Genomic DNA, 27,620 nt, shown 5'->3' on the forward strand with positions numbered 1-27,620 from the left:
CTTCAGCAAGTCCCTGCCAGGAACAGGCAGAGAAGCTTGTTCTATATTTTATTTAGCCACTAATTGCCTGCATTTAAAAGGCACTGCAGTGCCACAGTCGTCCTTAGCTTCATGCCCTGATGCACGCTTCTGCATGAAGGGACACTTGGGTGGGGGAGTGGAGAGAGAGAGGGGCCACAGTCTCCCCAATGACAGCTTTAAAAGCCTGACCCTAGCGCTGAGTGCTGGAGAATGTCAGGTTGTCACCCTGAGAAACGAAAGGGGGCATACAGGGGCTGGAGCCTCTGCAGAAAGAAGGAGAAAGGTCAGGGCCCTGGCAAGGGCCAGGAAGGAGGGGGGCGCTCCATGTCCCCACTCACCCCTAACATGAGGGCCCAGCTGATGGAGCCTACCCACAATGCCTTGCTTGCAGCTCCACTCCTGCCTGGAGGGCTCTGCACAGGCAGTACAGGCTCAGACAGTCTGCTGTGATCAGTAAGGAGATGACATTTGAACCTTGGCTTTGCCTAAGAGCAACAGATGGAAATCAAGGGAGGGTGGTTAAGGGAGAGAGGATGGGGGCAAGTGATGAGACAGGAAGGTGCCAGCTAACTCTTGAGATGGCCCCAGGAGTCTTACTTTAGGTCTTCCTCCTGCTGAGAAAGTGCACACCCTGGTAGGTAAAGAGAAAACTTGTTTCCCACCATTTCCCAATCATTTCCAGGTCCAGGACTGAGCCAGAGCAAGCCTCTTAGACAAACAGCAATTGTATTGACCCTTTCCTCACCTGTAATCCTAAATCCAACCCTCATCTAACTATAATTTCCACCCTAATCCCATCTCTAATACCAAAATCAAGCTGATGTCCACCCCAACCCAAACACTGACAGTAATAATAATCCTAACTCTATTTCCAACCCCAGTTCCTACACACACACACACACACACACACACACACTTTTTCTATCGACTGGAGATTGAATCCAGGGTCTCCCACATGCTAAGCACACACTGTACCACTGAGCAACACTCCTAACCCCCAATACATTTCTAATCTTAACCTACCCTTAACTGTATCCCTGACCCCAACCTCAGTCCTTTAATGTTCACCTCAGATGGAAGTCTGCCCCCATTTTCCTTTCCAGTCCTCATTTCTCAGATCCAACCCTGTCTCCAGCTCCCATTTAACCTCCTAACTGCCAATGATGCCAATCCCTCACCCTAGCACCATGTATGCCCAGGCCCTGGCTTGGTCCCAAAGCACCTGGACAAGACTAGTTGTGTGTTAGAGAGCCAAGCCATCGAGCCTGTGGATACTGGAGTGATGCCTCCCACGAGAAGCATACTGAAGGTCCCAGCTCTGAGAGGAAGAGTTTGGGCCCCTCCTGCTGCATCCAGTGCCCCACAACCAGGACTTGGGCAGGCATGTGACGGGCCCCCAGCTGCCAGGACAGAGCTGAGAAACCCTGTTTCTCTTAAGGAATGGCAAGAAATTAACACTCTACCACTGTGCTCCTCACACCTTGGTGGGTAATTTTTACATGGCAAAGGCTAAGCCTAATGGGCCTCTGCTTCCAGCCGGTGGACAATCAGGTAACGCAGCCCCCAGAGCCTCTGCCTCTGCTAAAAGGACGGCATTTGCATTCGTCAGGAGAGAAGGGCTCTCTGAGGCTTGGCATCCCGCAGCTGGAAGAGATCAAGGAAGTTAGCATGCTCTGCCAGGTCCCAAGAAGCAGGAAAACTTCTATGTGAGATGGCAAAGAACTTGTTCTTGTTGGTGCCTGGAGTGCCAAGGAGCCACCGGCTGAGCTCATCAAGTGCTGAGTGATTAAGCCTCCAGTGTAAGCTTGCAGACAGCCCTCCCAGAACAACTCTGTGTACCCGGAGCCCGTTCCTGGGGCCCACAACCGTCCACCCTCAAGCCACCCGGTGACAAATGCTACCCATTGCCACCGCATGGGCTGGCATACCCCCAGTCTGCTGTCATCACCCAACCCTCTTCCTGGGGTCGGTCTGTCTGTCTGCTCAGATGGGGAGCTGGCAGGCTGGGCTGTCTGCCAACTCTGCATTTCCTGCCGGGCCCAGTGATGTGGTTGCGCACCAAAAGCTAACTGAACAGCTGAACTTTCTCTAGCTTCGTCTCCCAGCAACTTTCACTTCCTGGGAGGGTGGAGTGGTGACTTCTGCTCAAATGGCTTAGTGGTTCACAGCTCTAGAAGCGAACAGACATGCATGCGTGTTAAGCACACCTCTAGCCCCACCATTGGCTAGCTGTGTGACCTGGGCAATGTGTCCTCACTTCTCTGAACTTCAGTGTTCTGTTTGTAAAATGAAGACAATTATGTTACCTATCTTACAGAGTTGCTTTAAGGATTCAATGAGGGGCTGGGGATGCCGCTCAGTGGCAGGAGGGTGCTCACTTAGCCTTCATGAGGTCCATCCCTAGCACTCCAAAAAGAAAAAGAAAAAAAGAGAAGAGATGAGAAGAAAAGGAAAGAAATTCAACGCAGCAGCATACAATAACTGTGTGTGTGCAGGTGAATATACAGTAGTGAGTATAGTGGCTGACGTGGGTAGGTCGGCGGTAAACACAGGCTATGATGACGAGGTTATATGGATATAGACACTGGAAGTCTGACTTCAGGACTGGGTCCCAGCAGAAGAGGTCAGCTGGGCCCTTCTCCTGGGGGAGTCCCAAGTCTGGTGTGTTTACAGTCCTGCCTGAAGCCCCCTCCATTCTCTTCATCCTGTCAGACATTCTCTTTTCTCCTGCCCCATCCTGGCCCAAGGAATCCAGTCACTCATTCATTCACTCATCCACACCTTCACCTAATAACTACACATGGATCACTCTGGGCTAAGCCCTATGCTATGTATCAGCTAGGAGACAAGTAGACAGCCAAGGTCCCTAACCTCTCAAGACTCATGGCCTAGAGGGGAGGGTATTTTGTCAGTGTTGGAGGGATAGCCAGGAGGACCTCCTGGATTGAGGGATGAGCTCGGAGAGGCGGTTTGTTCACATTAGCATTGGAGGCCAGGGAGGAGTTGATGGACAAAGGGGAGAGAGTGTCCTGGCATATGATCCAGTCTTAGCAAAGACCTGGCTGGGAGAGCCATGCACATTTCAGGCTTTAAGGGTGTCCCAAGTTTAAGAAAAGCTGCAAGCGATGAATGTCGGAGTTTGGACTCGCTTCAGTACTCTCTCTTCTTCACACACAGCATAAATTCTCTTAAATTAGCCATCCTGATCCCCTGCCTGGATGTTTGTGGGGAGAGAGGAAGGGTGAGACCCAGAGAAGTGTCCATTTTGGGAGGCCTGGGCTGGAGAGAGACTGGGAGGGGAAGGTTCAGCCCCAGACAGCATCTATGATAGCCAGTCCCCAGCACCACTGAAACTGCTCAGCCTTTGTCACATTACAGGAAGTTCCCTTTACTAGTTTTATTTTGCAAGTGAGGAAACTAAGACACTGGGGTTTTTAGTAACATGCCCTGTGGTTGGCCCTGGGGTCTTCCCTGGAGCCTGTGCTCTTTACCATAGGGCCGCCTGGGGCTTGGAAGCAGCACTGGGGGAGAGGACCAGAGGCAGGAAGACAGTGGAGGGAATGGAGTCTTTTGGGATGATCCTCTGGCCTTATGACCAGCCAGGCTCCCAGACACAGACCCTGGTAGCAAGTGCCTGCCGGAGGCTGGAGGGACAAAGCCCCCATTCAGTGCCGGACGATCTGCGCTCCCAGCTGCTCAGCTCCTTGCAAAGCATTTTCCCTTAATAGCCTCCCATTCAGCGGGCGGCTGCAGCCCACATCTGTGGAAACCAGGCCACACAACTCCTCCTACCAGGCCAGCAAGGTTGCCACAGCCACCATAGTCACAGTGTCCCAAGCTGCTCCTTCTGCCTCTATGTCGCCCCCTATCATTCCACCTGCCATTTCCAGGCTCTGCCCATAGTGGACAGACAGGACTGAGGTACTTTAACCTGGGTCAAACTATCCTTAACTTTTCTGCAAAAAGTATCTCAAAGGTAGGGGGTGGAGAGTAGGAGGAAGACAAGGGTGCATGGTTTCTAATCCCTCTTCTGCCCCAATTTGCTATGTAACCTTGGGAAAGTTACTTCACCTCTCTGGGCCTCATGTTTCCTGAACTGTAGAATGAGGTGGTTCAACCATGGATTCAGAATACAGAGATTTGAATCCTGGATCTCCCACTGACAAGCTGAGTGACCTTTAACGTGCCTCTCTGAACCACAGTGTCCTCATCTGTATAAATGGGTTGGCCTACTTCAACAGCTGTGGAGAGGATTAAAAGGGATAATTTATGCAGAGCACTTAGCTGGTGCCTGGCTCTCAGTAAACAATCAATAAACATTAGCTATAATTATCATCATCATCATCATCATAGGTATTTTTCAAAGGTTTCGATTTTTTTTTCTTTTCAGATACTATTTTTTTTTTAGGCATAGCCCAATACTTTCAGGTAAAAGTGACCCTCAGTGGCCTCTCTGGTTTTGAGAGTATGTCCCAGCCATGGCTGATTCTCAGACACTCCAGGAAGAGTTTTAAGCCAGTTATCAGGCCTGACCCCTGAAATTCTCATTCCGGAAGTCTGGAGCTAGCCCGGAGAGGACCTCTTGTAGAGTCATTCCGGCTTTTCTAATGATCTCCCAGGTTGAGGCACCATTAAGATCCTGTCTGGATCTTACTTAAGTGACTCCAGGACTTTGGCTACAAGGCCTCCTTACGTGTGGTCCCCTCTTAAGATGAGAAATACTCCACAGAGGTCCAAGAAGGTCCCTGTGTCAGCTCTCAGCCTCCTCTGTTGGCCCCTCTATGAGCACTGGTTCTCTTCTCTGAGTTCTTTCTCTTGGACCCTGGCCAAAAGGGGCACAGAAAGTGTTCCTTGACACCCCCCCAAAGCCCAGCCCTTGTCATCATGTCCCTGCCACTCCTTTCAGGCCTGCCTCTTTTGATGATAATGTCTAAAAAGTTACTGGGGGCTTGTCATATGTCAGGCACTGTGCTCAGCACCTTACATTTATTGTCTTGCCAAATCCTTCCAAAGCCCTTTGAGGTATGAGTTACACGACACCCACTTCACAAATGAGAGCCCAGAAGCAGAGATGTTAGGTGATGTGAGTAAAGTCACACAGCTGTAAATAATCATGATGGAACTCTACCCCAGGTCTGCCTGACCTCGTAACTTACACTCTTTCTTACTTTGCTGATGCCCTTTCTTCTGTCCCCCACTCTTAACCTTGCTTTATTAGTCTCCACTCCCTGCCTCCCATATCCCCAGGGACCAGCCAAAGCATCTTCCAAGGGGCATTACTTTGACCCACAGCCCAGTGGCAGATGAGAAACTGACCTAACTGGTACTTGAGGCAGCCTGGGTCCTGAGTCAGGGTAGAGGCTGGGCACGCCCTTTGGAGAACACAGGTGAACTGGTGATTACAGCTTCCCAGAAAGTCCTCCTAAGTGGACCCCCATTGGACTGTTCATCTGCCACATGCCTGCCATCCATCTCTCCAGACGCCCAGTGAGCTTGCATGTAGCCCTGGTCATCTGTCCATCTTCCTTCTGACATCAGAAGCCACCAGATGGTTATTATTGCCTCTTGGTTCATCAGTTGGTTAGTTCTTCTCTATACACCAAGGTCCTTGATTTGTGAGTCTCGAGGTGGAGCTCCTTGACTCAGTGTCAGTGAGAACAGAACTAGGCTCTGTCCTCACAGAACTGATCATTGGAGATCCAGAACCAGCATTCATCCAGGAATCTCCCAGGTCATGGGGCTGAACAGGGTCTCCCTAACTGCCCCTTCTATCACCTCACCTCCCCTGAGCCCAGCTGCCCCTGCTACTGGGGGACCTTTCCCTTTGTGACCTGTCTTGGTAATTTGGGAGGTGATTAACAGCAATCACGCTTAAATTTGACATCCAGGCATAGCCGCTAAATTGAGGCTCACAAAGCCTCCTTGACATCCAATATGTTATATGCTTTTCCCCTTAATTAGGAGCTAAAGTGGATAAATATGAAGTTGCCATGGCAACAGCCTCCCGGGTTGGTGGAGGGATGCAGCTCAGTTTCTGTCGGCTGGCTGGCTGACATGTTGGCTGATGGACCAGACCTGCTTCTGGGAAGAAGTAGGAAGACGCCCTCTTGCACTGTCCTGGAACCTGCCCCCCAAGGCCCAGGTCTGGTCATCTCTCCATCACTGTTCATTAGATTTCACAGAAAGCTGAGCGTGATAGCACACATTTGTAAGCCCAGCGCTCAGGAGATGGAGACAGGAAGATCTCGAGTTCAAGGCCAGCCTGGACTGAACAGTGAGATCCTGTCTCAAAAACGAAACAAAACAAAACAAAACAAAAAGATGTAAAGATGTTAGACTTCACAGAGCCTCGGGATGCCCTGCCTAGACCACAGAGCTCAGTGGAGCAGATGGGGAAACTGAAAAGGAAGGTTGCCGCCTAAGGGGTGAGAGGCAGGTCAGATCTAACACCCGGATTTCCTGACTTCCTGATCATAGTCTACAGTGGCTCTTAAATGTTCTAGGGCCCAACATCCCTACTAGGATCTGTTGAAAGACGTGGATGCTGCAACATGGGCTTGAGATCAGCCAGAAGGGGGTTCAGATCCAGGATCAAGCTGCATCTGCTTTTTAAATTTCATTAGCTAACAATGCATACTTACTGTGGGCATTTTCTCACTTTATCTCATTCATCTTTCTACACAGCAGGTATAAGTATTTCTACTTTACAGATGAAAAAATAGAATTTCAGAGAGGTTTGGCCACTTCCTCTGTGTCACACAGCTCATAGGTGGGGCAGTCAGTTTGCAGTATTGTTTGCAGACTGCAGAGTCCAAGTCCTAACCACTACACCCTGTGCTACCTGTTAATGACTGTGGCAGCTGTGAGGTTTCAACCAGGAAGTCCTCCTGCCTAGGGAATTGGGGACATTGAAAAATTCCTTCCTCTCTGCCCCGGCTCTGCTATGGGGTGGATGGAGGAGAGTCTGCTGGCTCAAGCCTCACTTAAGTCTCTCATTGAGGAAGAGCCAGTCCCTAATGCCTTCTAATAGAGGTCAAAGTGTTTAAACCTTGAAGGAAGAAGCAGGGGCTCCATTCAAAGAGCCCACAAAAGAAAGCACCTCAGAGCTACCAAAGTCCTATTTTCAGGAGACACAACTGGCTCTTTCTCTGCAGAGAAGCCTCTTTGCAGAGCTCAGGGGTCAGGCAGGAAAAGGAGGCTGACTCCCTCCCCAGGCTGCAGCCAGAGTTGTCCCCTCACTCCAGAGCCATCAGCACCTGCGCTGGCAGGTGGGAGGGAGCAATGGGCTGCCTCCCTGAGGAGCTGGGACTCAGGGCTCCTCCAGCACCCCTGCACCACGTGGCCTGGGTGCTGGCAGCAGGAGCTGTGGCTGGTGGCTTGGCCTCGACCTTCCTTTCCTTCCAGCTCCAACTAAAAATAGAGACAGCAAGGACCACAGGTTGTTTTGTCAGACAGTGTGTGTGTGGGGGGTGGGGCTGTGCAGACCTAGGCACCCCCTTTCTGGGAATGCAATACCTATCCCCTAGTTTCCCCCACATGTGCCCCCAGCCTTCCCAGACTGCCATAGCTGTAGGTCATGATCCAGGGACTCAGCACATTGTCATCAAGACCTGACCTCAGGGGTTTCTTCTCCCCTCCCCTCAGGCCATGTCAGGTGTGGGGACAAGGCAGCCAGGAGTAGTCCCTCTCACATCTTCAAGACTGGAATGAAGCCCAGAAGCCCAGGCAACCAGGAGAGCCCTGGGATGGTAGGGAGGTTGGGGGGCTGTGCTCTAAGGACACCTTGTGCTTCTCAGGGAAGAAGGCTCCCAAACCCTTAGCACCCTCCTGCCTCTGTCGTCCCACAAGTCCTCCCCTCAGGAAGAGACAACTGGCTGCTAATCAGTGTCTTTTTGGGTGCTCAGTTCCTGTAGGCAGCCCCATTTGTCAGAGGGGCCCAGAGGGGCCTATAGCCAGAGTGAGGGAGGAGTGCTACATCACTAGCTCCCCCCAGCTGTGCCGCTGGAGCTCTGCTCAGGGAGAATTCGGGGTCTCTGCACAGTCCTTTTTTTCAGACACACAGAGGCATATGCACACGCACATGCAGACACAGCACGGACAGAGCATGAATTTATAAGAGCACCCAAGGTCCCAGAAGCACAGAAAGCTGGGGAGATGAGACTAGCGAAAACCAGGGAAGCCATGCTGAGCTGTGGACAGAGTCCAAATGATACCTCCATGGTGGTTCCTTGTCACCTAGGGGACAGTTTCTTTCTGGAGCAGAGACCAAGCTGGGGACCTCTTCTGATCCACCCCCGCCCAATCCAGTCTAGACACACAAAATCCTGGAACGTCTGCAAATTCAGTGGCACATGGGGTGTGAGATGCTAGAGGGGACGTGGTGTGCCTGGAACAGTGGTAGGAGCCTGGAAACAAATGTCTGTTGAATGAGGGAATGACTGCATGGATGAATGGATGGAATGCAATCATGACCTAAGATAGAAGGGGAACTATTAAAGCCATAATTATGATACTTGTGCAACAGGCTGGACTGAAAAATTAGAGCCAAAGGCACACTAGCAATTTGGTCCCTCTTTAAACCAACATTCTTTCAGTATTGTTCGATATTTATCGGGAGGAGAGGCTATGTGGACTGGCCAGGAAGGTGGGGCTGGCTGCAGTTCTCAGCCTCTCCTTCAGAAACCTGAACAATTCTGGTTTCAACATCACCAGCCCCAGTGAACTTCATGGAAACCCTTTGGTTCTCCAGGTCCCCCACCTTGGAAGGAAAGGTGTTTAAAACAATCCTTGTAGCCCGAGTGCCGGCAGGGATCTCACCTCTGTACCCAGAAGCTTCTAGATGTGTTCCCCAGTTGGCTGTGGTAGTACATGCCTGCAATCCCAGCTATTCAGGAGGCATAGGCAGGAGGATCATGGTCCAAAGTCAGCCTGGGGCAAAAAGTTAGCATGACCCCTATCTGAGCAAATAAACTGGGTGGGGTGGCCCAAGTTTGCAATTCCATCTGTGTAAGAGGCATAAGTAGCAGGATTGAGGTCTGAGGTCTGCCCTGGGGGTTGGGGAGAGGAGGAAGAGAGAGAGAGAGAGAGAGAGAGAGAGAGAGAGAGAGAGAGAGAGAGAGAGAGAGAAAGAGATCCCTTAACTGACAAACTAAAGCAAAAAGGACTGGGAGCATGGCCCAAGTGGTACAGCACCTGCCTAGCAAGGGTGAGGCTGAGTCCAAACCTCAGTACTGCCAAAAAATTTTTTTTAAAAAAGTGTTCCTGTGCTCCCCCCAACTCCTTCCCGCACCTCAACCCTGGTAGATTCTCTTTTCTACAATTTGTTGTAGAAAGTTAGGTGGCCAGTGAAACTTCCGTGCCCTTTAGAGATGGGCGCCTGGGCAGCTGCCTTGAGGCTCTCAAGGGTTTTTTTTCTCCAGGATGCTAGGGAGAAAAGTGGTGGTGATGGGGGTCCTCATCAGTGTCCTTCTCAGCCCCTCAAAACCTCCTACACACACCCAGGAGGAAAGTTCAGGACGGAGAGGTGGAATGTGTTTCCAGCTCCGAGCAGTTTCTGAGCTCTAAGTAGGTGAAAGGAGTGGCCAGCAGCCTCAAGTGACTATCACTCTGTCCCAGCCAGCTCAGGACCAAAACTGCCTCTCTGTCCCCAAGTGTGCAGGGCAGTGTCCCTGAGCCCAGGAGCCAGGGAGTTAGCACAAGCAGACCTGAGGTGGATGGCATTAGAGCTGCTGAAGTAATGCTGTCTGACTTCCATTCCCCAGGGATGCCTGGGAAAACCAGATGTCTGGCCAATGAGGCGATCACTGGAGCAAAATCTTTAAGTAAATACCCAGTTGCTCACTTTCGCTCACTTCCGTTTCCTCCATGCTGCTTGCCTGGCCCTGCCTGCTTTCTACATCTAGCCCCCAAATCCCACCTCAGCTCCCAGTCCTGCTCCCCACAGCTGCCTTCCATCCACCCCCACAAGTGGCTTCGGCATCCCTTCCTGATCCCCCTGCTACCTGCCCAGCCAGAAAATGAAAACTTTGAGCCTTGTGTAGATGAATAAGTAATAGCAGCATTATTTCTTGAGCACTCCCTGTATGCCAGGTGCTAGTCTAAATACTTCTTTATGTGTATTAGCTCAGTTTCCATGACAGTGACTCTAGGATATGGATACCATACACTAAGGTTATGAGGTCACAGTCCCAGCCTTCTTACTTGCCAGCTGTGTGACCCTAGGAAAATCACTTAACCTCTCTGGGCCCGTTTCCTCATCTGTAAAGTGAGGAGACTAAACACCTACCTTATAGAGCTGGGTGAGGACATGAAGAAAGGCCGGCTCATGTGGCTGTTATTACTATTATTGTCCCCTTTTTAGATGAGGAGAACAGGGCAGGTAAGCCATGTGCCAAGGTCACATATGGCTAGAACATGGTAGCAGCAGGATTCTAACCTGGACTTCCCTAGTCTTGTCTGAGGTGCTACAGGTAGGCCCCCACTCCAGTGTCACTGGCTTCTCTTTCCTTGCCTGTGGAGAGACAGATGGAACTGAAGGTACTCAGACAAGCCTCATGGCTTCCTAGTGACAACCAACATTCCACAATGCTCTGGGAATGAGTGTGCAAACCCACCTGCCAGGCCTGGAGGAATCCTGCCTCTAGACAGGAGTGGTGCTTCTTCCCCTTCCCCACAGCTCCGGGTCTTCTGAGACTCAGACCCAGTTTCCCAGAACTAAGTGTGGATGCTCAGCCTCCCGCTTAGAGAGGCTCTGCACCTTGGCCTGTGCCTGGAGACACAGGCCACCCCTGGTCCAGCACTCACCCTTTCTTCCCCTCCACTTCTGGCTTCTCAAACCTCCTCTGGCTTTGCCAGCTTTCTGCCTTTCCCTGGGTTCCCCATGGCCAGGCTCCCGTGCCTCTCTCTTTCCCCACCCGTCACTTCCTCTTCCTCCCAGTTCTCAGAGTGGACCCGGATGACTCCCCTGTCTATCCCCCCATCACTCATGGCCACCACCCCCACCCAACTGTTCTCCCACTCATTGCTCAGAACTTAGGGCTGGAGCAGGAGTAAGCCAGGAGCCTCTCTCTCAGCGCTCCTGTCGAATTCAAAATGAGTAATAAATCAACATGTTATCAGAGGACTAGGGAGGGGGCCGTGCTTCCTGCGCACTGGCTGGAGCCTGGCCACACGTGGCCCTGCACCCGCCCCCAGGCCCCACTGGACATCCTCTCTCCCCACCCTCCCAGGCCAGCTCCCTGATCTGTAGTCCCCCATGCTCTCAGCCTTCTGCCTGGGCTTCATCCCTGGCCTTCCCTTTGCCACCAAGCAGAAGGAGCACACCCCCCTACAGCCCTGAAGGTCCCTACACTCTCCTGCTGTCGTATCAAGACCTTGTGCTGGGCCAGTCAGGTCTCTGTTCCTACCCTGGCCTTGAGTTCTGTGTTTGGATTAAGAATTTCCTCAAGAGACTCACAGTGAGTCAAGCCCAACGTTTGCGTACCCCACTTGGTTTCTGCAATCAGTCCCCCTCCATTGACATTTCCTCACCACTCAGTAAGGGGCCAATGATACCCCTTCAGGGACCTTCTCCACCCCAGATAGCTCTCTCTCTAACCCCCTCCAACTCCTAGGAGAGCCCCGTGGGGGTGTCCCAGCCCTCTGTACCCCGTCACTCACAGAAGGGAGCATGCTGCCCCCCAGTGGCTATGGCTGGCAGTGGCCTGGGGAGGAAACGGCTCAGGTCCTCCCTACGGGGATGTGTTTATGGAGTCAGCTCTTTCGGGCCAGGGCTGCTACATTGCCTTGTAGCCTAGTTCATTCTTTTCCTACCACTTTGGTCCTGTGGACCTGCACAATCAGGTTCACTCTTCTCCTCCCTTCAAAAGGTCAATTAGTTATAAAAATGGCAATAAATATGATCAACCTTCCTGTGCGTTAGTCAAAGGCTTACAATAGCTCCAAGAGGTAGGGTAGTTGTCACCTCCTCTGTACAGAGAAGTCCGATAGTTTCCAGGTTCCCCACCGATGGCTGTTAGGAGTCTGACAAAGAACCCAGATCCTGCCTTTTGCTTGCCCCTAAAAGCTGCTCATAGGGGGCTATAAGCAGGTGAGAGGGGGTGAGCGATGGGAGGGGTGTGGCACACTAAGGAGCAGGGGAGGGAATTGGGGGTGAGGGAGTGTGGGCAGCAGCAGAGGGTTCCAAAAAGTGGGGTGAGGAGGGGATGTGTGCTATGGATGTGTGGGAAGGGGGAGAGAGGAGGGAGGGAGGTGAGAAGCCTGGTGAGGGGTGGGTAGTGAACAGGAGGGGAGGGAATGTTTTGAGTGAGAAGGTATAGGAGATGGAGGGGTGAGGGGTGAAAGGGCAAGGAGAAGATAAAGTAGAGGTGGGGAGACAGGCAGGCCAGGTCCTGGGGGAGAAGGGAGGTATGAGGGGTGCAGGGTGAAGAGGCAGCCTGAGGATGAGTAGGAGGTAGAGGGTGCTGGGTGTGAGAGGGCATGGAGAGGCTAAGGGGAAGTGAGAAGGGTTTTAAAGGTGTAAGGATTGCGCAGATCCCAGGGGATCTGGAGCACTGGTGCAGGGGACCTGGGGGGGTGGTGGGGGGGGCCGGGGGGGGGGCAGTGTAGCATGGGATGGGGTGGATAGGTCTGAGAAACTTGGACAGTTTGGCTTCTGTCCATATCCATGTCCCAGGCTGCTGCAGCCCCTGCCAGACCTGGCCATACTGCTAGGCTCCATTTCAGGGATGGGTGGAAATTTCCATTTCAGCAAAATCCATTTGTAAAGCCCTGGAGCTTTGAGCCTCCTTCTGCTCTGCCAGCCTGGCTCTGCCTGTCTGGCTCTGGCCTGCCCAGCCAGCTCCACTCTACCACAGACCTCCCTCTGCTCTCCCTCCGCAGCAGGCAGAGCTTGGGCCCAGGGCCTGGCCTCCCCCAGACCCTCCTCCAACCCCACCATGATAGCCTATGGAGGATACATCTATGCCAATATCCTGACTTCCTGGGATGCCCTGAAAACCTGGCAGGTGAAGGAGACTGGTCACTGCCTTGCTTTCAGCCGGGGTATCATCAGCCCACAGCTAGTCCCCACTGCCCCATTTCCCAGTGCTGAGGGTGATAGGACACCATGATATAGTGGAACAAGGAGAGCTCTTCAAGGATCATCCTAGCTAAGCCAGGCATGGTGGTGCATGCCAGTAATCTTAGCTACTTGGGAGGTGGAGGCAGGAGGATCAAGTGTTCAAGGCCAGCTGGGGCATGGTCACGGTAAGACCTTGTCTAAAAACAGTGTAAAATAACAAAAGGAAAAGGGGCAGAGCACAAGTGATTGAGCACTTGCCTAGTATGTGCAGGGCCCTGGGTCAATCCCTAGCAACCCCCCTCCACACACACACACCAAGTCATCCTATTTAGATCTTCTCACTTAATAGATGGGGCAATGGAGGCCCAAAGAGGGAAAGTACTTACTTGATGAGGGCTTCATGACTTGCTGGTGTGCAGAGCCAGTGATCACATTGCCTGCAGGAGGACTTGTAGGAAGGAGAGAGTGGTGCAAATTTAGGTTCGGATCTTGGCTCTGTTGCTGAGGGTGTCTTCAATGCATGATTTTGCTTTCTGCTGAGCTTGTTCGTATGCCAAGTGAGGCTCCTGACTATTCTTTTGGACTGGTGTGACCAGAGAGAGTGAGTTGACCATAGCCCAATGTGGTAAAGTAGGAATGGAGAGTAAAAACCTCTGAATCTGGAGTCCAGGGGTGAGGCAGGAGTGACATCTGATCTAAATTCTGGCCATAGTTGTCCAGACACCTGGTGAACACCTCTTGGGGAGCTGCTCCCCAATAATCACACAAACTGAAGCAGGGACCAACATGGCCTGGGATTGAGGTTATGGGTGGGGAGATAAGCTGTGGTCTCATGGGGTAGGAAGTGAGGTGACAGCTTGGGTCATCTCAGGTGTCTAGGAAGCCCAGAAGGAGTAGCCACTCTGGCCTCTAAGTGGAGGGGTGGGTTCCCTGGGTCCACATCAAAGGGCTGATTAAGCAGGGGTGGGGATGGGGGGAGACTGAGCTCCCCAAGGAAGGGGCAGGGTCTGTCTTGTCCACTTTTGTATCCTGGCACAGCACCTGGTATAGAGGGTCCTGCCACAGCTAGAGGCAGCTAGTGCAGGAAGAACACCCAGGACCATCTGCCTGCTCTCTGGCCACATCACAGGCACACACTGTGGTGCATGCCCTGGCACACACCGGAGCCAGCCTTAGCTCTAGCACATGCCCCTGTACACCCTCCAGCTGCTGCCCTCCTCCCCTTGCCCCAACGGGGATCCAAGGCCCCATCTGCTCAACTTCTCTGCATTTCCCCTGAACATCTGGACCACTCCTGAAATCTGGCTCCTGGTTCTGTCCAGAGGGAGCTGCTGGAGGGAAGAGGAGACTCCTGGGTCCCATTAGTTCTGAGCTAGGGCCAAGGAAGGCCCTGGCTGACCCCCATTCTCAGCCTGCAGCTGCCAGAATGAACAGACCTAAGAGAATCATGGTCCCTATCTCCTACACTCCCTACTCTTGAGCACCCCCAAAGCTGTAGGGTTGTAACTATCTCCAGTTCTCATGCATGCCCAAAATACCCTATGCAGCCTTCTCACACCTACCAGAGGATCCCCCTGTTGTCTGTGCGGGGATCTGCTCGTGTGCTCACCTTTGCACTCTACACACAAAAGTTCCCAGGGCTTCCTAGCAAGGACTGTGCTCCAGGCATCCCAGAGGATAGATTGTTCCTTCCTTCCCCACTCCTGGTATAGGTGGTGATGCTGGATGGGTGGGGAAGATCACAGGCCTTTAAAGCAAAAAAAATGGCTAACTCAGGACTAGTCTCAGTTAACGGGTTTCAAAGAAACCCACCCTATGAGGACCAGGCTGGAAATGACCTTCATTCACACTTTTCCCTTTGACCGCCACCTCTGTCCTACTTCCACCCCACCTGTTGCCTTACTCTGCAGTCAAGCCAAGGTTTTGGTTTTGTTTGCTTAGGGAGAGAGCCTCGCCCTTACAGGATGCTCTCCATGGTCCTGAACCCGAGGTCTGGGAAGAATTACCCTACTTCTAGTAAACCTGGGAGGCCACTGATCCAGGTAAGAAAGGAGATGATCCTGGAAGGGAAGGCACTAAGGGGACATGCAAGAGACAATGCAAGACACAAAGGGATGGAGAGAAAGAGAGCAACAATGAGGGTGACAGAAGGAAGAAAAAGAAAAGATTTTTGTTGTTCCTTCTAAGAAACACAATCTTCTCTTTGTGTACCTAGGTGTGGGATCAAGGCACTCTCCCTCACCCAATGCAAATGCCAGCTTGGGTCTGCCCTTGCCACGCTCCAGATGTCCCAGCTCCTGGGTCCTTCTCTCACGCTGTTTCCAGCCCTTCCCTGACCTGGGGTCACTGGGTGCTGGAATCACCCAAAGCCCTGCTCCTAGAGGCTCAGCTGTTGCCACCTCCTCCGTGAAAGCAGGAAGAGGGGGAGAGGAGAACCCTTTCCAGACTTCTCCCAGGCAGTGCCCAGCAAGAGCAGGTCTGGGGCGCAGAGAGCCAGCTCAGTCGCCCCCGCCCCCAGTCTCCTTCTGGGTCCGGAATGCCTGCCACGCTTGGGGGAGGGAGGGCCTTATGGACCGACCCAGCCGGGAGCCCCAGGGACCGCGGCTGGAAGGAAGGCGAGGGGGGAAACAGAAGAGTGGAAAGCGGTTTCCCGCTCGGTTATGGCTGTTATTTATTTACTCATGTATTTTTTATTAAGAAGGAGATGTCGGCCTAATGAGCGAAGAGTCCTGCGGGCTCTGAGGGGCGGAGCTGGGGGTAATGGGGCGCTGAGCCACACACGCAGGGCCTCTTTCCAGCTCGGGACCCCCTTGGCGGCCGATTGTCCTCGCCCCTCCCTCGCTGGCCTTGCCTCTGCGGGTGCCCGAAGCCCCGGCAACCCGTGCCCCACCACTCCCCCCCTCCCCATACTGGGCTCTGCAACGACGCTGGAGCGGCAGAAGGCGGCTCTGCTTCTCCTCCGAGAGCCCCCCGCCCCGCCCTGCAATCCCCTCGGCCCCCACCCTCTCCCACGCTGCTTCTCTGCTAGGTAAGAAACCAGCTCAGCCCCAGCCGTGATCAGGACCAGATTTAGCCTCGGCTTCTGCTTTCAGTCAAGAGCAAGCCTGGGACCTAAGCAGCTCTTAACTCAGGGCTAGCCTCAGACCTTGGGTTCTGGAAGTGGACACAGCTGCAGTCTGGTCCCAATTCTGAGGCTTTACCTAGGAAGCAGCTCCTATGGTAGGGCTAGCCTTAATCCCGGTATTTGTTTGTGGAATAGCATTAGACCCCACCTCCACCTCCTAGCCCAGGCCCAGAGTTTTAGGGTAAACAAGAAAGTGGAAGCTTTAAAGGCCAATGCCAAAAATAGTTGGGGGAGTATGGTTTGGGGAGGGGGACACAGACCATTGTGCTTTACTTCACTGGCAGAGGGTTCCCTCCTGCTTGTAAGGACCCAGCTGAGGAGCATCTCCTGGGGGTCCAGAGAGGGAGAGGGGACTGTAGGCACCTGCACCTGTGGGAGCACAAGGCCACAATTTCCATCCTGCTTCCTTTGATATCCAACAAAAGCTGGACCAAGGGAAGTGATTTGTCCAGCAAACATCAGCAGAGCCCCACTGTGCCAGGACCTGGGGATAAGGAGAGCATCCACAATCAGCCAGCTCTGTCAAACATCTTTGTGTCCCCTGACTACTCAGCAGGCACTTACGCCAGGCCTGCACTTCAAGGTCTTGTCTCATTGTACCACCACAGCCCTACAAGGTACAGAGTGTTATTCTTCCCACTTTATTTATTCAACATTTTATTATTATAGAAACAATGCATGTGCACTGTGGAAAATACAAAAATACAGAAAGAAAAATCATAAAGATGAAACTATAATATTTCCAACACCGTTAACACCTTAGTATCCCTCTGACCTTTTTCTTACATATCTATTTACCAAAATGTGATTATGATATACATTCTGTTTCATGATTTCCTGCTTTTTAGCCAACAATCTCCACCTTTTCCATTTCAGCAATTTTTAAAATCTTGTTGAACACCTGACCATATCCAATCTCCCCCCAAAAGTCCTTTACAGTTGGTTTGCTAGAATCCAATACAGGATAGCATTTGATGGTTATGTGCATTAAATACATTCCTTAGGATGGTATTTTCCCCCATTTTTTGGCTGTTGACCCATTGAAACATCCAGATCGGCTTTTCTACCACACAATATCCTTCTTTCCAAGCTGTCTAGTTACTTCCTTGTGCTATCATGACACTATCCCAGAGTTACATGTAAACTAGAAGCTCCAGGCTGATTCAAGTTGAACATTTGGGGCTAGAACACATGTGAGGTGATGTATACTTCACTTTGCATCATATCACAAGACATAGTATCTAATTCATCCACCACTAGAAATGCTCACATGGACACCATGATAATTAGGACTCTCTGCTTCTAGGAAATAATGTTTGTTGGTTATTCTGGTATCACACATTCACTTCCCCCATCAGCCACTCACCTAGCAGTTATTAACACCAATCTATAATCCTTGCCTGATTACTGTCAGATTGAAAGAAGACAAAACTGAGACTCAGACTGGGGAAGTCACTGTCTCATACAATTAGCAAATTAGGACTCTAACTAGAAATTGAGTTTTCTTCCTCTTTCCCACCATTCTGAGCTTGGTGCACACTAGGCGACTGGCACATATTTAAATGCATGAAAACCTGCTGGGGAAAGTGTTCTCTCTCTATGGACAAAGCTGACCTGAGGTGAAAGGTTCTTGGTGAGGTCCAGCCTGTCTCCTGGCTGAGAGCCGGTATCACTCACTAATGATGGCTGCAATGAAGCAGCTCAGCACTTGTTATGTGGCAGCCCATGCTAAGTGCTTTCTAAACATTAGCTTCCCTAATTCTCCCAACAAGCCTGCAAGGTATACAGCATTACCAGCCTCTTTAGAATGAGGAAAATGAGGCTCAGAGAGGTTAGGTACTTGCCTAAAGTCACACAGTTAGTGCTTAATTCTTCTGATGCTAAAACCCAGACACTTTACCAGCACCTTGACCTAGCCTCTCAAGCTGGCCTCCCTTCCAGGCCTGAGACTGAAGAGTATAACTATGGAGTGAGGCTTGGGAGCTCTTCCTTGTATGGGCTAGGTTTCCCATCCAAGTACTAACCAGGCCCAACCCTGCTTAGCATCTAAGATCAGATGAGAGTGGGCACCTTCAGGATGGTATGGCCGTAGACTGGCCTGGTTCTACACTGCCCGCAGTTCTGTAACCACTGTCAATATCAACAGGGGCATCAAAGTATCTGGGTCCCTGGGTCCCCTCTGCTGCTATCCTACCACTAAGCAGTTTTCTCCAATTTGAGAAATTGCCAGAATTTGGCTTGGCTTCTCTGCACCCTGTTAATCCTTCACACTCTCCCCCACCCCTGGGTCTAACACCCATCAGAACTCCTCACACTTGGACGAGTACCCACAGTTGATGAAACACTTCACTTTTCTCACCATTGTGTAGTTGGAGCCTCACCACTCTTTGGAGAAGGCAGAGATTATGGGCTCCATTTTATAGATGCAGTCATCAAGACTTGGCTAGGAAAACCCCAGGAGCAGACCTGCTTCCCCCTTGCCCAGTCGACATTTTCTGGGTGCTCTGCTGGTGGTTGGAATGTAAGGCTCATCTGGGGCCTGGAGCAAAGGCTTTGGGGTCAGCCTTGTATCCTCCAGCCCTGTCAGAGAGCAGGTCTCTGAAATGTCACAGCACTGAGGGCATCCTGAAAAATGTCAACAAATGCTGATTAGGATCCCTTGGCAGAGGGTAGAGCCAGCATTTCTCTGCAGAGCTTCCCTCTACCATCTCCCTGTTCCAACTGCAGAAGGAAGAGACACCAAGGAGCCTTAGAATTTTCCTAGTCTGACTTAGATTTTATAGCCTGCTCACAGGGCAAGGTGGTGATTTTTTTTTTTTTCTCCAGAAGCATCAAGGATTAGTAATGGATCTCATCCACTAGTCCTACTTCCCACTCCCTCCCACCTTCTGTCTTCCTCCAAGCTCCAGGTGCCCAACCCTGTAAGTCAAGACCCTGATTCAAAGCAGCCACAGGAGGAGAGATGGGGCCTGAGGAGCCTGCTCAGAGCTGTGGCCCCCGTATCAGGAGCTGCAGGAAGAAAACAGCTTGATCCAACTGCCCCACTGGCCTGTGCCTGCCTCACCCCAGTGCTGGACTGACACCTGGACCACGCTCTTCCTGCCGCCTCCAGAAGGGAGAAGCTAAAGGTGCCACTGGTAGCAGAAGCAGCAACACAACAGACTCCACTGCTCTAGGAGCTGCCCACCTCCTCCAGGCACTGTGTGGCTGATGCCTCTCCCCTCTCTCATCTGCTCTCCATGTGAACCTCTTGCTCCATTCCCCCATCCCCACTCCAACCCCAGCCAGGGAAGGCTACTTTTGCCCCAGCCCAGTCAGATCTGCAAGGCTCCATCCATTGATGCTCACCTCCACTGGGTGCAAAGACCCATCTCTCCATCTCAGGAAATCCTCTCCAAGCCTTCTTGTTTTCAGCTGTGGAGTTCTAGTCTTTCTCTCTCCAGGCCTCTCACAGTTGGAGAATGCATTGCTGTTCAGAGTTCTCTCTGTGCTGTGTCTGGGGGGAAGGGGACCAAGTTGGTGTAATCCTTATTTTCCATGCCTGCCATATCCCAGTTGCACAGTAAACAGCCATTGAGCAAAGCATTATTGACACCCAGATCAGGCAGGTGCTCCATAGCTAGCACTGCCACCAAAAAGTACTTGGAGACTGATCTTCCCCACAGACTGTAAGCTTCCTGAGGACAGGGACCACATCTTTGATTCTTCTGCATCCTTTGTGATTACTCCAACATTTGGCCCCGATAGGAACTTAATAAGTCTTTGTGCAAGGAATGTGTAAATGAACAAATGAATGTATGTGTAAATGAATGAGAATTTTTTATCTTCTTATTCTTTTTATCTTCTTATTGCAACAGGGAAATGAGATTTAGAAAGGATAGTAACCTGGAAAAGGCCTCAAGATTCAGTGACAAACTTAGGATCTTACTGTGGGAAAGTTGGCCCAGGAAGCTTAGAGCTACTGACCCAGGAGCAGGCAATAGCGGTGAGGTGTAGGGCTGGATGGAGAAGTCTTGGAACTGAGGCCCAGGCAGATGGAGCATCTGCCCAGGAGGAAGGCCTTTCCTGGAATTATTCTGCCTCCAGGTGGAACTAGGTCCATAAATGGAGTCCATAAATCAAGGCTCCAGTGAAGATACAGGCACCTCCTCTCTAGAGACTCTTGCATGACTTAATGTGATCTCCTAGTGACATGAAGAGACTGGCAGCCTCCATATGTAGGTGCTTCTGCCACCCCTGCATAGAATAGGATGCACCGATCTTTTGGCAGGGTTCACCAATCAGCACAAGGTGCACAGGGCCCCAGGGAGGAGTGGGGGAGGAAAGGATCCAGGGAAGGAAGCCTCAGAGCTGAGGGACAGTGGGACAGTGGCAAAGGCCCAAATAGTCTTGCTTTGGTGAATTCAATCCCATTCACCATTTATAGAGTGTCTACCTTGTGCCAGCTGCTGTGCTGGGCTCTGGGGACCCTGGGATGGCTTAGATGCAGAGGAAAGAGAGGGAGAGGCAGGTACAGAGACAACACTCACAACACGGGTGCTAAGTGTCTGAGAGGGAGTTACAAAGTGCTGTGGGAGCTCAGAGCAGCAGGCCATTCATTCTTTCCCTGGTGGAGAAGTAGTTTGGAAGACTTCACTGGAGAGAGGGGTTTTGAGCTGGGTTTGGCAGATTGGAGGTAGGAGAGGGAGAAGACACTTCAGACAGAGGTGAACATGTGCAAAGACAGAGGGATGAAGGGAAAACTTCCGTATGGTAGCAGCAGAGGGGGAGGCAGTAGGGTCACTGGCCAGGGAGCCTCAGGCCAGAATCTGAAAAGCCATGAATGGTCCTACTTGAGAGCTTGGACTTGATCCAGTAGTGAGCAGAGGGGAGCCATTGAAGAATTTTAAGCAGGGGTGTGACAGGGCCAGATTTGTGTTGTAGAATGCCTTCTCCAGGGAGATAGAATGAACTAGGACTGTGGCCAAGGGGCAGAGAGTAAGGAATGGGTTCTAGGAAACTTGGGAGGAAAAATGGACGGGACTTCTTGCTAAGTGATTCCTTTGGACTTTCTTGCCTTTCTATGCAGGCCCTGAGTTCCCCTGGGGAGGAAGGCTGCTTCCTCCTTTCTCTGGTCTGGTGCAGGCTTCTGCATTCACAGAGCTGACCCTACTGCTTCTGACTGACTGACAGAAGCCAAGCTGACTTCCAGTGCTTGGAGGATGAGCTGGCGACTTCTCAGTCCACAAGTCCCAGAGCAGGGTGAGGCTGAGACCAGGCCTCTGGGGAAGGCCCAGGAGGTCCTCCCCACTTCCTGTCCCTTCCTTCTCTCTCCTCCCTCCCTCTCCTCCCCAGAGCCCAAGCTTTCTTGCTAGGAGCTCTCAGAGCCAGTAGAGCTGTGGATGAAATGGTTCAGTGGCTTCAGCTCAGCTGCTGCCATGGCAACCAGGCTGACTGCCAGACCCACAGTCAGGAGCAGACCCAGCTTTCCCTCTTCAGAACTACAATTCCCAGCATGCCAAGCACCCGCAACAATGAGAGAAACCCACCCCTAGATGGGTCCAGCCAGATCCTTCTGGCCTAGAAGACACATATGGGCACCCCTGGGGCACACAGCACAGAACATGGGCACAGAGAGGTGAGGGTAAACAAGGGGTACTTCTGGAGGTCTGGAGCCCTTCCTTGGTGACCACTGGACATTCAGAAGGAGGCCACTGGCTACAGGAAGGTGCAGTGGCTGGAGATAGGTTCTAGTCCTGGCTTTGCTGCCAACCTGTGGTGTGGCTTGAAAACATTCCCTCAAAAACTCTCCACTTCTCTCCAGCTCTACTACCACCTTCGTGGGTCAAGCCTAGCTGACTGCAATGCACCACTGGTTGGCCTCTTTGCCTCCCCTTGAGTCCTTCCCCTCCTTCACTCTGAAGCCTGAATGACCTTTTCAAAATGCAATTCTGATCATATCACTGCTGCTTTACCCACCCCCTGCTGCTTAAACTCTCCAGTGTTTAAATCCTTGGCTCTTGATGAGGAAACAAATTTCTTACCTCAGTTGACAAGGCCCTGCATGGTCTGGCCTCTTCTGGTTTCCAGCCTCTCCAGTCAACCCCCAACACTGCAGTCCTTCTAGGCTTTCATTTCCTTGTCGAAACCATGCTCCCTCCTGCTGCAGGGACTTTGTGCTGCTTCCTCTCTCCACAGCACTTTTTCCTCCACTGTTGCTCTAGTCAAACTTCTCTAAGAAACAGTCTCTTCTAAAGAAGAGACTCTGACCTACATTACTTGACCAAGTCCTCCTTTTATGTACTCTGTTAGCCCCATGAACCTCTCATTTATAGCATTTGTCACAGTCACACTTTTATACAAATTTGTATGACTATGACAACTATGCGTCTGTGAAAATTACAGTCTCCTTGAGGGGTAACAGCATCTTTCCTCTGTCTGCCTGCCATGCATCCAGGGAGCCTGCAGTGTAGATGCTCAGGAATCATTTGTCAAAAGAGATGAGTCTACCTAAGCCTTGGTCTTCCCATCTGATTTCCTGTCCCGTGTGCTGCATGGTGGGTGACAGCACCACAGATACTGAAGTGGACAAGACACAGGGAAGTGTGTGGTCCATCCCATTGCAGAGCTCACACTCCACAGGGGAAGATAAACACTGAATACATAAAGACAGGAGTACTGAGTGTTGCCAATTGTTCAGGACAGAGAACTGGGAGTTCTAGAAAGGTCATCAAGGAAGAGAGGTGGGAGTTAGCAGATAGGAAGGATGGAAAAATGTAGAAGAGCATTGCAGACAGGCATGGTGTGTGTGAGGATGCTTGTGAGGCAGATGGAGCAGGGACGATTGCAGGCCTGGCAAAATGCCAGGGTGGAGGGGGAGTGGGAAGGGAGGTAGCTCCATCTACATGCTTTAGTTTTCCTGGGCAGGAGTGGGATGGAAAGAGCTGGCTGGACCTTGATTCTTCCCCATATTTTCAGACCCAGGTTGAGGCCCAGCACAGACTTCATAGGCTTTCCCACTGCTCGGGTATGCTGTTCTTCACCCCTGAGCCACCACTCCTGTATGTCAGGTGTCTTGTGAGGGTCCTGACTGTGTCTGCTCGAAAGGGGGCTGTGATACTAGAAGTGTGTTTATGTGAGTGAGTGTAGTGTCTGTGTGTGTGTGAGTGTGTGTGTGTGTGTGAGTGTGTGTGTGTGAGAGAGAGAGAGAGAGAGAGAGAGAGAGAGAGAGAGAGAGAGAAAGAGAGAGAGGTGATGAGGATGATATGTTTGTGTGGCAGCCAATCAGTCCTGGAGCATAGACTGGTGATGAGTCTGGAGGAGGCTGCTGAAGGAGGGAGCCTGGCCTGGGGCATGGGGATGGGTGCTCAGCTTGTCTGGGAAATGAGGTGTGGCTTACCAGCTGCAGAGACTTCAATGAGTTGGGGGAACAGAGGCCCAAGGATACAGGATAGGAAGGGCTCCTTCTTGAATCTGTTGCTATGTTCCTGTTCCTCAATGGTCATAGGCAGGGTGGCAGAACTGTCCCCAGCAATTAACCTTACCTTTGAACTCTCCCCCACAAGTAGCTTGCTGTATAGAATGATCTAGAGACTGGCTGGAAATAATGAACCTTAGCTTCCTTATTCCATTGCAAGTATTCCAGTCACTACCCTTGCACACACATATGCACGCATGCACACACTGTGAGCCCACACCCCTGGTTCTACTGAGGTATCCCTGGGCCAGGGGCCCCAGCTCACATGTTTCCCAGAATAGCATTTCTCCAAGTGAGAACTTCAGCCCTTCTGAATCAGAACAGCACAAAATGTTTGTGAAAATGCAGGCTTTCAGAGAACGCTGATGTGGGTGCCTCACAGATCACATTTTGAGAAGCTTTGTCCTGAAGGATGCCAAAGAATTACTGAAGTATTCCTTCAGCTGAAACATTCAGATCCAGCTAGTGCTGGGGAACTTAGGGATCCAGTCCTGGGCCCAGCAGCCTCCCATTCATCCCCAGTCCTCTGTTGCTTCAGATGCTCTTCCAAACCCCTGCCTCATCAACATTCCACAAACATTTAGCAAGACCCTCTTATATGCTTGCTGCTGGAGTTCTGGAAAGAACATGGCAATAATGACTGTTGTTCTTATGGCTCTTAAAATTTAAGAGTGAAGAAAAAAAAACAACAAGATAATAATGATAAGTACTTATGAAGAAAATAAAACAGAGTTATCTGGTAGAAAATGCATGGGCTGGGCATGGTGAGGCACTCCTGTAATCCCAGCACTCAGGATGTTGAGGCAGGAGGATTCTAAGTTCAAGGCCACATAGTGAAACCCTGTTTCTAAATAAATAAACAAACAAAATATCTCTTCTGTAATATAAGGATTTTACCAAAACAAGGAAAGAAAATGAATGGGGACTTGTTTAATTTGGGAGTTCAAGAAGAAACTACCTTGGAACCAGGTTTTAAGGAAGGTTCTGGAAATGAAAGGAAGAAACCCTTTTTTCCCCTTTGGTATTGTTTTTGTCTCTCTTCTTTCTTATCTTTGTCTCAGCTTGCCTCTGTGTTTCTGTTTCCACTCCCTCTTTGTCTCATTTCTACTCTCCTTTGCTGTTTCCCTTCCTCCCTCCCCTCCCACTGCCTCCCTCTCTTCCCACCCCACCACCCTCCTCTGCTCCCTCTGGAGGAGGAGCTGAGGAAACCAGAGCCCTCAGGCCTGCAGTAATTGAGCCTTGGGCTTGCCCAGAGACTAGCCAGGCCCTGTGAGAGTAGGGCTAGAGGAGGAAAGCAAGGAGGTCAGAGGAGAGCTGGAGACAGGAGAGCGGAGGCACGGAGCAGGGAGGGTCTGGGGAGCTGGAGGGCACTCAGAGGGGCTGGAGGTGGCCGTTGAGCCAGGTAATCTAATCAGAGGGAGAGTGATAAAGATCACTCACTCCCCTGCACAGGGCCAGCCTAGAAAATCACATTAATTTGGAGAGGGTGTAAAATCCAGAGAGAATTCCCCTCTCTCCACCACACACATGAAGATAAACTGTCTTCAGCCTCCAATATGATCTTACAACAGCTTGTCAGTGACAAAACAGCCTCAAATCCTCCCATTTATCAAACGGCCAATCCTGTTAGCAGCTTAAAAGAGACATAATTACCTGCGGCCTTTTGTGTGATTCTTTATACTAACGCCGCTTCCTTCTTTCTGGCAGCCTTCCAGAACGTGAGCTCAGAATTCATTCCTGGTGACTGGGGAGATCTTCGGAGATACTAAAGTTGAGGGGCAGAAGTGAAGGGTTGAGGTGAGAAACTCCGTGCGGCTTGGGTTGGGATGAGCGTTAGCACCATGGACAGGGCCAAAGGCCACCAAGTTAGGGAGCAGCCTTGTGTGTAGTGGGGAAGGAGGAAGCAACCCTAGCTCACATGGGCAGGCACCCTAGGGTTGGCCAGCGGTCCTGTGGGCACCTGAAGGGCTAGCTGTGTTTAGCTGAGTAGGCAATGGGGGCCTTAGCCCAAGGTGCATCCATGCTGACGGTGAGGACGGAGAAAAGACATGCTTGGCTTCTCACACAGAGGTAGGAGCCCCTTCTTTTAACACTAGAACAGCTGATACATTTTGAGCTTTTGTGATTTCAGAATTTGCCACACTGTTACCAGGAAGAACAATAATGTTCCTTAGCTAACATGTACTGAGTGCTTGCAATGAACCAGGCCCAGGTTAATATTAATTAAGATTCAATTAATATAAACCTCATGTGATGCTCTTCTCTTTTCCCATTTTATGGATAAGGAACCAGAAAGTGGGTGAGTCACACACCCAAGGTCACCAGAACTGATTCAAACTTGTGGTCTAAGATCTGGGCTGCCTCCCAGGTGGGCTCTGACCCTGAAGAGAGATCTGTTCTGTGACTCTGGGCTGGTCTTTCCTCCTCTCCACACGTCTTGCTATTCCTCAGGGAGCCCAGCTGCAGCTGATCTCTGCTCTCACTGCTTCAGGCAGGGCTAGGAGAACTGCCGGCATAAACCTTTCCCTCCATGAAGAGTAAGACTCCCTGGAAACCAGCCTGTCTCTTGCCTGCCTTCCTTCAGCCCCTCCCTCCCTCTACTGTGTTGTAGTCCCCCAGCCCACACGTTCTAGGAGGCCTCCTTGCCTCTCTCCTCCCACCTCCCACTGTCAAGCCCCTACTAGCTGCCAGCTTACCCAACACTTTTTTCCATTTTCCAGGAAGCCCAAGAGAATCCTCTCATGGGAAGAAACTATCGCAGCCCATTTGGAAGCCAGATAAAGAAGCAGACAGTGAGACAGACAGCAAGAGACAGACGAGAGACAGGCTGAAAATGAGTCTCAAAGTACCATTGAGTTAATGATTATGGTCCAATCCTGTTGAGAGACAAGATATGGGGGTCCCTCACAGAAACGCTAAGAGTGGCTCCTCTGCCCACCATCCCTCCATTCTCACCCCTCTTCTTCCCTGGGCTGCCTCCCAGACTAACATCCTTCCCCACAACCCGCCCAGCCTCAGGGCGTTCATCACTTGGGTTAGTGATTTATCAAAGGCACTGACAGTCCCTGTTTGGCAAAAATCGATCTGTGAAGAATGGGACCAACCCAAAGCCCCCTCTTATCCTGTTCTCCCTCCATCAATCTGCCCCAAAGAAGCTTCATGGTTCCAACATCAGCACTACTCCCCTCCCCACTCCAAGGCTTTGTGGTTCTTTGGATCCTTTCCTGTTCTTAAGAAGGGAAAGAAACGGGAGAGCTATGAGACAGAAAGAGTGAGATAAGTTAGTGCTTTCTCTTAGATGTTTATTTTGTTGTTTTTAAGTGAGAAAGTCCCTGCTCTATTAAATGCAATCAATACTTGGCCCAAGAGAAGCTTCCCTTCTCTGAGACATTTGAAATCTGGTCAAATCATTTTGCCCTGATACAAAGTAATTTATCAATTTCAAAACCCTTCTAATCAGTGGAGGCTGTGGAGTCCCCATTCCTGTCTGCCATCTTTTGCTGCAGGATACACACACACACACACCACACACACACACACACACACCCATGAACAAACTCCTCTAACTCCTCTGTTCCCCCTCTCTCCCTCCCACCTCCCAGGACTGCAGAGTGTCTTCCCCTCAGTGCAGCCTCCAAGCCAGGTGCCATCCTCAGAGTCCCCAGCCACCCTGGGTGCTCCTAGCTCTACAGGTCTGTAGTGTTCAGCCCTGAGAAGCTGGAGTGGGCGAGAGTCCAGCCACAGCACTGAGTGTTCCCCTTTTCACCTGGTGGCTAAACAGCTGGGTGAGGGAGTCTTGTTCATAGAGCCCAGAATTGGGGCCAGGAGGTTGTCCATTGACCCTTGGATCTGGTCTCCAGGGGGCAAGTGAGACTGGCTGGCTGAAGTGGCATTTGCTGGCTGAACCTGGGGATGATGTCACAATACTCTCCTACTTCTAAGGCTGCTATTTTTGCCTT

At 51.3% G+C, this 27,620-nt stretch overlaps 1 long non-coding RNA gene across 3 annotated transcripts in view; it reads right to left on the bottom strand.

Moving 5' to 3' along the window:
* Window positions 1-13,581, bottom strand: part of LOC141424139 (uncharacterized) — a 49,622-nt gene extending 36,041 nt beyond the window's left edge. The window contains exons 1-2 of one of the 3 annotated variants that reach the window (XR_012449037.1): window positions 13,468-13,581; window positions 10,457-10,531 (exon numbers count right to left, since the gene is read on the bottom strand). This is a non-coding gene — a long non-coding RNA (uncharacterized lncRNA). Of the gene's footprint in view, window positions 1-10,306; window positions 10,532-13,467 lie in introns of all 3 variants that reach the window. The other 2 variants (XR_012449036.1, XR_012449038.1) reach the window with 2 other exon arrangements.
* Between the last annotated feature and the right edge of the window lie 14,039 nt (window positions 13,582-27,620).

This window comes from Castor canadensis, chromosome 6 (assembly GCF_047511655.1).
Source record: "Castor canadensis chromosome 6, mCasCan1.hap1v2, whole genome shotgun sequence".
Lineage (NCBI taxonomy): Eukaryota > Metazoa > Chordata > Mammalia > Rodentia > Castoridae > Castor > Castor canadensis.